The sequence below is a fragment of the Camellia sinensis genome, chromosome 2 (assembly GCF_055761805.1).
Source record: "Camellia sinensis isolate YWXY chromosome 2, ASM5576180v1, whole genome shotgun sequence".
Lineage (NCBI taxonomy): Eukaryota > Viridiplantae > Streptophyta > Magnoliopsida > Ericales > Theaceae > Camellia > Camellia sinensis.
The window spans coordinates 61913090-61922411 of record NC_138962.1 but is presented as its reverse complement, the minus strand read 5'-3'; the positions used below and the strand labels follow the sequence as shown (position 1 = coordinate 61922411).

General features: G+C 31.7%; 1 long non-coding RNA gene across 1 annotated transcript; it reads right to left on the bottom strand.

The window, feature by feature from the left end:
- Positions 1-9000, bottom strand: LOC145820068 (uncharacterized). Its single transcript, XR_014360986.1, has 3 exons — positions 8865-9000; positions 164-365; positions 1-72 (listed from the first exon to the last, which is right to left on the bottom strand). It is a non-coding gene; the product is annotated as an uncharacterized LOC145820068 (long non-coding RNA).
- Between the last annotated feature and the right edge of the window lie 322 nt (positions 9001-9322).

Below are 9322 nucleotides of genomic sequence, written 5' to 3'. Positions count from 1 at the left end.
AGAGAGAGAGAGAGAGATTACCTTTGTCAGTTGGGTCGCCTGATTTCTTTTCAGCAGCAAGATCTGAATCTTCTGTTACAAACCTAAAAAAACTTAATTGGTTGCAGAGAGACTTATATAATATGATAATCCAATCCACAAAATAGAGAGAGAGAGGTTTTACTTTCGGGTATGGCAAGGGTTTTGGAGAGAGAGAGCTTCTCGTCAGGGATTGGGACCAAACTTTTCTCATTTGGTGCGCCTGTTGGAGTAGCTTTCGATTCATCTTTCTTGTTTGCTGGGAATCATCGGCCACTGGGACTCTGCTGCTGCTGCTCTCTCTCTTTCGCCTGTCGTTGAGGAGGAAGAGGGTGGGTGAGATCGTTCTGTTAAAGCAGAAAAACAAAGAGTGAGAGAGAGATAAGAGGGACAGTTGCGGGAGAGAGAAAGAGAACGTGTAGAGAGGGAGTTGTAGAGTCGTGTTTGGACAGACGTGGGAGAGAGAGAACACAGAGGGTTTGAGCGGGAATCAAATTGACCTACACCCTTAATATATTTTTAGGATTGATCTCAGCCATTCAAAAGAAATGTATCTCTGATACATTTTATATATTTTCAAAAACCTTCTTCCCGTATTATATAGATATATATATATATATATATATTTATATTTATAGAAAAACTATACACTTTATTATTAAAAAATATATACAATTTTATATATTTTTAAGTTATAATTAAAAAAATGTCATAATTACACACAAAAGGTGAGATATAATTTAAAAAAATTAAAATCATAACTAAAATAATATTATAATTTAAAAAATTAATCATAATTAAAATAAAATAAAAACATAATTAGGATACATATGATACATCCTTCTAAAAAAAATATGAATATTAGAAATTTTCAAATTTGTTCAAGTCTAGTAAATTACAACTACGCTCCCTCATATTTTGCTTTAATACATATATATTTTTGACATTTTAAATCAAAGTTTGCCATTTAATCTGGGTGATTCTACTTACACCATTACTTTATTTCTTTACACCTTCCATATGAGATTTTATTTTTCTTCCAATTTTATTACATTGTCAACAATTGTGTTGATAATATAGTGGTTTGAGTGCTTGTCTTTTATGCACTTGGTTCCATGTTCAAGCCTTCTCCACAAATATTATCATTAAATCATTTTCAATCATAACTAAAAAAATAGTTATAATCAAACATTGCATAAGGTATAATCAAATGCTTTTTGAATCATAACCAAAATAATGTTATAATCAATAGTTATGACTAATACCATAATAGGTCATAACCAAAGACCGTGACTGGAGTATATAAAATTTTCCTAAATGGTAAATTGTTTGTCAATTTTATATAGGGCTGGACATGGGGTTATCCGACTCGTGAAAACCGCTCAATTCAAACCACCCGCACCTATTTGAGCGGTTTCACCTAATCGCTAGGGTCGGATGCGGGTTAAGATTTTCTTATTTTGCGAGCCGCGATTTTTTTATTTGAACCCACACTTACCTGCTTGCACATGTATACATTTAAAAAAAAAAAAAAAAACTGTGTCGTCAGATTTTCTTGTAAGTTTTGTAAGTGTGTAACCCTAATATTCTCTTCTCTCACTCGCTTGCAAGTAAGCAAATATTTTGCAACAAATACTAGTAACTTGTAATAAAATGAGTAAAAAGGCTTATTCATGGTTATGCTTCTTGTTTTTGTTAGTTAGTGAGTTGAGTAAACCCTAAAATCAATTTTTTAGAATAGATGCCTGTTCCATTTTTATTAAAACAACTATGGGTTTTGTTTAGCTTATACATTTTCTGCAAAGTGAATGTGAGTCAATTGACTGATCCTGACCTGTGTTTATGAGCTGTTTCCTTCTGGAAGTAAATTGGATAGATAGGCTGTAATTTATTTGGGATAAATCATTTGAAAAATAATGATTTCATGGTAAGAAATATGTGATTTTATGATCTAAAGTAATATTTAAAAAATGGGAGGAAAAAGGCCTAAAAAGAATATTTAAAAAATATGGTAAAGTAAGTTCAAAAATAATTTTTTAAACAAAAAGACCAATCCACAAACTACCCGCACATCCACGAACCCTATACTCACAAATCACAATTCGCACTACGGTCGGTTACAGGTTCGATTTTTCCCAAATCCCAGACATGTGGGCAGGTCAAAATCGCAAATCGAACTGTTAGAAACCGATTCGCGAGCACCCTTAATTTTATATATGCAAACAAAGGTAAAATAGGCATTTTAAAAAATTAAATTTTTATATTAATTTTTTCTATTAGTTGACTGAACAGTTGACTAACGAAAGAATTAAATTTTAATGAAAATTTAAATCTTAAAGAGGAAAATGTAATTTCCTGAACATGAGGGGAGTACTTATATTAAATACAATTTACCCTTTCATTTTAAATTTTAAAACTTTTATGAACTAAAAAGAAAGAGATGCCATTCTAAAGGCCCTTTTGCTGCTCTCTCTCTCTCTCTCTCCTCTTTCGCTATTTCCAAGTTCTTTCTCTCTCTATTTCCTCTTCTGCTATTTCTAGGTTCTTTCTCTCTCCTTGGTTGCACCAGTGAAGCATTGCATGTCACACTGAGTGTAGATGACAGTTGTTAGATTTAATTTTACATTTCAATTGCTAGTTTTTCTCTTCTCCTTTCATTTCATGCTTTGCTTGCTCTTTCCATGAACATTTTTTTTCTTTTTTTGATTAAATTTACTTATTCTACTTCCTATATTTGATTTTAACTTAATTAGGCTTATACACACTAATTTATACACATGTAGATAAATATAATCCTTATGCTTGCCTTGTTGACAAAAATCATAAAGGGTTTAAAAAGAATAAAAGATTAAGCTAGAAAAATTGGGCCTTTGCTTCCCAGATTGATTGATAGTATTTTATGATTTTGAAAAACTTTAATCTGGGCTAATTTTTTTGGGTTTCCAGACTAACTCAAAATCAAATTGCTCTGTTTCTCTCTCTCTTCCCCCCCTCTCTCTCTCTCTATATATATATACATATATACATGAATACATGAAATTATAACTTGCTACATTGTTGATTCGATAGAATTCATGGGTATTTCATAAGTAAATGAGAAGTGTATGTGAGGGTTCAAGAATGTTGTCAGAAAATTCGAAGATCTTCAAAGATTTTTGAAGAAAACTTAAATTTTCTAGAAATGGTGAGAGGCCTAGATTCTTTAACAGTCACAACTAGAAACATAATAGCAAAGAGATGATGGAGATAAGAGATTGGGTGAAGAAGAAGGCAAAGTAGTTAGAGAGAAAATAATGGCAAAGCTCTCCCTGCATCTCCCACTTTCACTTTCAAGGTGGATAATGGAGGAAGGAAATTAGTTCTCTCTCAAGAATTTTCTTTCCAAAATTCATCCCTTGTAAAGCTATGGGTGGGTGCTATTTATAGGCACCTCATGATGTAGGATGAAGCCCATGTGCAAAGCACGGTTGAGAGCCATCACTAACTCTCCTCACTTTCTAGAATCTTCTCTCCAGAATATTCTAGAAGTTTCCACATAAATCTAGAATATTTTGGAAAGATCTAGAAGATTCTAGAAAGACCTAGAGAAATCCGAAAGATTCTAGAATACCTAGAAGGTTCCGGAACATTAAAAAGGTTTGGAGAAAACTACAAAGTTCCGGAAGGTTCTAGAATATTTTAGAGAAGAATAGAAAGTTCTAATATGTACTAGAGTAATCTAGATTGTTCTAGAGTGTAGGGAAAGTATGAGTGTATTCTAGAAAGTTCTTTAACTAGTATAAATATGAGATGAGTGCCTGTACTAAGTAATTGGACAATTGGTCTCTCGGATACCCGCGGATACCCGATCACATTTCAAATAACCAAACAAATTGAGAACCATTTAAATTCTTAACACATTAAATAATTCTCTTATTTATATATATAAACAGTGATACTTTTAGGATTATTATTTATTTATATTTAAACAGAATCACAGACTTTTAGTATTTTTTTTATATCTAATTATATTATATATAAACTAAATAATTTCTCTTGTTTTCATATATATAAACAGTGAGACTTTTAGGATTATTATTTATTTATTTTTAAATAGAATCACAGACTTTTAGCATTTTTTTTCTTATATCTAATTATATTTTATATATATATATATATATATATATTATTAATTATATCGGGTTGGGTTTGAATCGGAGAAGGCGATACGCGCCCCCATCCTCGCCCCACCCTGTTGTGGGTGACCAAAATATAATTCTCTCCCGCCCCACATAAGTGTTAGGTCAGGTAAAATCCACCCCATTCGGGTGGATATGGGCGAACTCTTGCGAATTGGATTAAAATGACCATCCCTAATTATAAGTGATTGGAGACGGTGATAATTCATCAGAGGTGATCAGAAGTGGCCGAAGGTAATAATAGAGTGATATTTTTTTAGAGGGATAAAATAATGAAAAATTATATAGTAAAATTAAAAAATTATTTTCATTTTAGAAAATAAAAATATATGTAAATAAATTTTTATTTTGGGTAAATTACACTGAAACCCCATTGAGGTTTGTCTTTAATACAAGTACCCCCCTCGCGTTTTGAAAATTACATATCCCTCCATAAGGTTTAAACTTTCATTATAATTTAATCATTCCGTTAGTCAACCGTTAAGTCAACTAACGAAAAATACTAATATAAGAAATTAATTTTTTTAAATACCTATTTTACTCTTACTATTTTTTTTTAAAAAATTACTAGATGAGTAAAGAAAATTTACAGGGAATTACAAAAAATCATTTAATAAATATATTATTATACAATTAAATATTTAGGTAATGCTATGCAATGTTTTAAAATTTGGACCGATGAATGAACCGAAAAAGTGACCGGGCAGACAGGTCATTGGTTTAACCATTGGTGAACTGAAATTGAACCGTGATATCATAATTATGTCATAAATATATTAGAATTTATAAGTATAAAAAATATAGATATTAAATAATAAATAATAAACAATTACAAAAAAAATTATTTTACGTTTTTTATACATTGATTTTTAGTAAAAATAATTAAGATAATATTAAATATGTAGTATATATTACATTGTCAACAATTGTGTTGATAATATAGTAGTTTGAGTGCTTGCTTTTTATGCACTTAGTTCCATGTTCAAGCCTTCTCCACAACATATTTTTGGAAGAAATTTCTATTCTTCAAACCCGGCTAGTTCTTATGTCGACCCGTGACTGGTTTGTCGGTTCTTCCAATTTTCAAATTCCAAGCCGGTTTTGCGCATAGTCTGGATTTTGAGGGTCATCCAGACCAGAACTAGGTTCGACTGGTCCAATCGGCCGGTCTAATCCGGGTTTTCAAACATTGATGCTATGATACACAAGCTTTTGTGCTATTAATTATCACAAATATTATCATTAAATCATTTTCAATCATAACTAAGAAAATAGTTATAATCAAACACCGCATATGGTATAACCAAATGCCTTTTGAATCATAACCAAAATAATGTTATAATCAATAATTATAACTAATACCATAATAGGTCATAACCAAAGACCATGACTGGAGCATATAAAATTTTCCTAAATGGTAAATTGTTTGTCAATTTTATATAGGGCTGAGCATAGGGTTATTCAACCTGCGAAAATCGCTCAATTCGAACCACCCGTACCTATTTGGGCAGTTTCACCTAATCGTTAGGGTCGGATGCGGGTTAAGATTTTCTTATTTTGCGAGCCGCGATTTTTACTTGAACCCACACTCACCCGCTTGTATATGTTTACATTTCAAAAAAAAAAAACTATGCCGTCAGATTTTCTTGTAAGTTTTGTAAGTGTGTAATCCTAATCTTCTCTTCTCTCACTCGCTTGCAAGTAAACAAATATTTTGCAATAAATATTGGTAACTTGTAATAAAATGAGTAAAAAGGCTTATTCATGATTATGCTTCTTGTTTTTGTTAGTTAGTGAGTTGAACAAACCCGAAAATCAATTTTTCAGAATAGATGCTTGTTCCATTTTTATTAAAACAACTATGGGTTTTGTTTAGCTTATACATTTTCTGCAAAGTGAATGTGAGTCAATTGACTGATCCTGGCCTGTGTTTATGATCTGTTTCCTTCTGGAAGTAAATTGGATAGATAGTGTCATGACCCAAACCCACCCCTATAGGTTTAGCGTCATAACCGGCCAGTAATCCTTGGATTACCAAAGGCCTCTTAACAGAATAACATGTAATTAGGGGCCGCGGAAGCAAATAGCAATTAAACAACTTCCATTGAGCTGTGCAGACTTATATGAGACAGAAAAATTTTAAACTTTATATACATATATACACAGATTAGACAAAGAGGGACTTAGCCCTATTTACAAAATACACAAGACTTGTCTAACCAATCAAGAAAACAAAACTTAAACTTTAAATCACGTAGCCATAGTCACTTGACATATCCGGAACCTCCACGGGAGGCACATAGGTTGGCTGACAAAAACATATTTCAGGCAGATGCCTTTAAGCTTGGTCACGCGTCTGTTCACCTACATACATAAATAATACAGTGAGCTAGAGCCCAATGAATAATAACAGAGTAAAGGGTTTTAATGAATGATGTCCATATCGAATTTAGAAATCAGATTTCACATCTCTTATCAAATCAGAAGCGTAGTCATGTTCATGTTCGTATTCATATCAGAAACTCAGAAATCAGCTTTCAAATCTCTTATCCAATCAGAAACATAGTCATGTTCATGTTCATATTCGTATTAGAAATAGAGTCATATTCATGTTCATATTCAAATAATGTGTGGTACTTCCTTTAGCGTAGCATATCATGTTGGTCAAGCATATCAAGTTCCATAATGGAACCTCCGGTACTGGGTAACATATCTCATATGTGGGCCACGGTATTGTTTCCCCGGGCGAGGGCCTGTGCCACGGTATTGTTTTCCTCGGGCGAAGGCCTGGGCCACGGTATTATTTCCCCCGGGTGAGGGCCTGGGCCACGGTATTATTTCCCCCGAGCGAGGGCTTGGGCCACAGTATTAACCCCTGGGCTAGGGCCTCATGACCATAAGTCACAGTATTATGTCCCTTCGGCGAGGGCCTCTACTAAGGATACCACAATTACATTTCAAAGAAAATTGGACAATCATTCATTCATACAAAACATAGCATTTCAGAAACTTATCATCTCATATCATCAGAAAATAATTAAAGTTAAACATAACTTTATAGAGTTATTACTCACAGATAGTTGCAGAAGCAGATCAGACAGATCACAAATCAGGCAAACAATAGCGCGTGACCTATACAAACACATAACATATACACATCGAAACACAATATCAATTCCTTGATCAAGCTTGACTTTTCTTGTCTTTTTCTGCCCAAGTAGTCCGAGATTCTACTACGTGTATTCTTCCTTTAATTAAATGAATCGGATTCTTATTTCACATATCCTTTCATTACTAAATCATTCTTTTTTGAATAAACCAATTCCTTACTTGGCTTCTTAATCAAATATCACTAAGTTAATGACTTATTCTTTAATCAACTAATTAATGTTGATTGTTAACTTATTAATCCTTATAGAGCCATAAAACATGTCTAGAATGCTTTGGAAAGAGATGAGAATAAAAATGTGAATTAAATGCGATTTTTCAAAATATGCTGAAAATAGGGTCTTCGCTCGAGCGCCACTTTGGTCGCTCGAGCAGACTGTAAAATTTGAAAAAGTTTTGGGAGCTCGATTTTCACGCTCGAGCGAGACTTTCCTCGCTTGAGCGGACAGTGTAAATTCTGGAATTTTCAGAATTGTAATTGAAGTTCAGATTTGATATTCAAAGCCTCAAAACATGTATTTGTGGTACACAAATATGGAGAGCCAATGTATAATTTAGTAAACACTCTCAATTAGAAATTATTTATTCAAAATCATGCTCTAATTGTCCAAATTTAGTTTTAACTCAATTCCTCCATATCAAGCCAAATTCCAAACCCAAAGTGATTAATCTCTAAATTAATCTCCATAAATTGAACATGGCTCCAATTTCTCATTTTCTTTAGGTACATAAAATTGACTTCAAGCTCTTTTTATTTTCCTTCAAAACATGAAATTAGTATGAAATTGACATCAAAATTACTAATTTTATATTCTTATAAATTTTCCCAACTAATTTCCATAATCTTAAACTTAACTTAATTTGTAACCTCAACTTAATTCATAACCATAGGTGTTTCAAAATATGCTTAATTTAAATAAAATCTTAAATTACATTACGTGCATGGATTAAAAATTTAATTATAAAATCAAAACTTTATCTAACATTAGGATTAATTCTAAATTTCCATAAACTTGATGTTCATAAAACATTTCATTTTTCTCTTCAAAATATGAATTTAAATGGCTTAATTTCTTCAAAATCCATGATGCATGTAAATATAGATTCAAATACTCATAGAATTCCCTCATGCATGTAACAGTGGAACTTAATTTCATATAAGATATGCAAAATCAAATCAAAAATAATTAATTTTTAAGTTGATCTCCATAATCATTAACCTAACTCATTTGCATGGGTCAAATCTTTAATAAACACTTGTTGCATGTAATTTATAGAACTTAATTCAAGAATAATTCTCTAAATTGAACCCAAATTTAACAAATTAAAAGAGTCATAACTCATGTTTTTCAACCTAACTTGATTTAACATACAAATCCAATTTCTATGAATTTATGATTAATCCTCAAATCTTTATTTTTAATCTTCTCAAAATACACCTTGAATAAATTTTTGTCTAGATTAAGTAAACAACGCTAGAAAGATGATGAAATTTCTTACCTTAGGATGAATTTTCCATAATTTTTAGCTTAAGTTTTGATATCCCACAAGGCTTTCTTCTTCCCTTTTCTTCCTCCCTTTTGGTCTCTCTCTCTCTCAGCCGTGCTCTCCCTCTCTTTTAGCCGTGCTTTGTTTTTTTTTCCACACACACAAGACTTGATGATGTACATATATATTTATTGCCTTAGACTTAACACACCAACATTCCTTTGTAATATATATAATTTATTAAAAGTAAATTAATATATCATTCACATTTAATTTAATTGGACATCATTTAATTTTAATTAATCTTAATTAGCCCAAACACAACTCCCACATAAATTAATTAGTCTAATTGACTTCCTTTAGAGTCTAATTAATTATATTTAAATTTATTAATCTGAATCAGATTTTAATCAAACTCCCAAAAAGGCTCCAAATTTCCGTGGCTTAAATTACATATTCAAATTGAACAC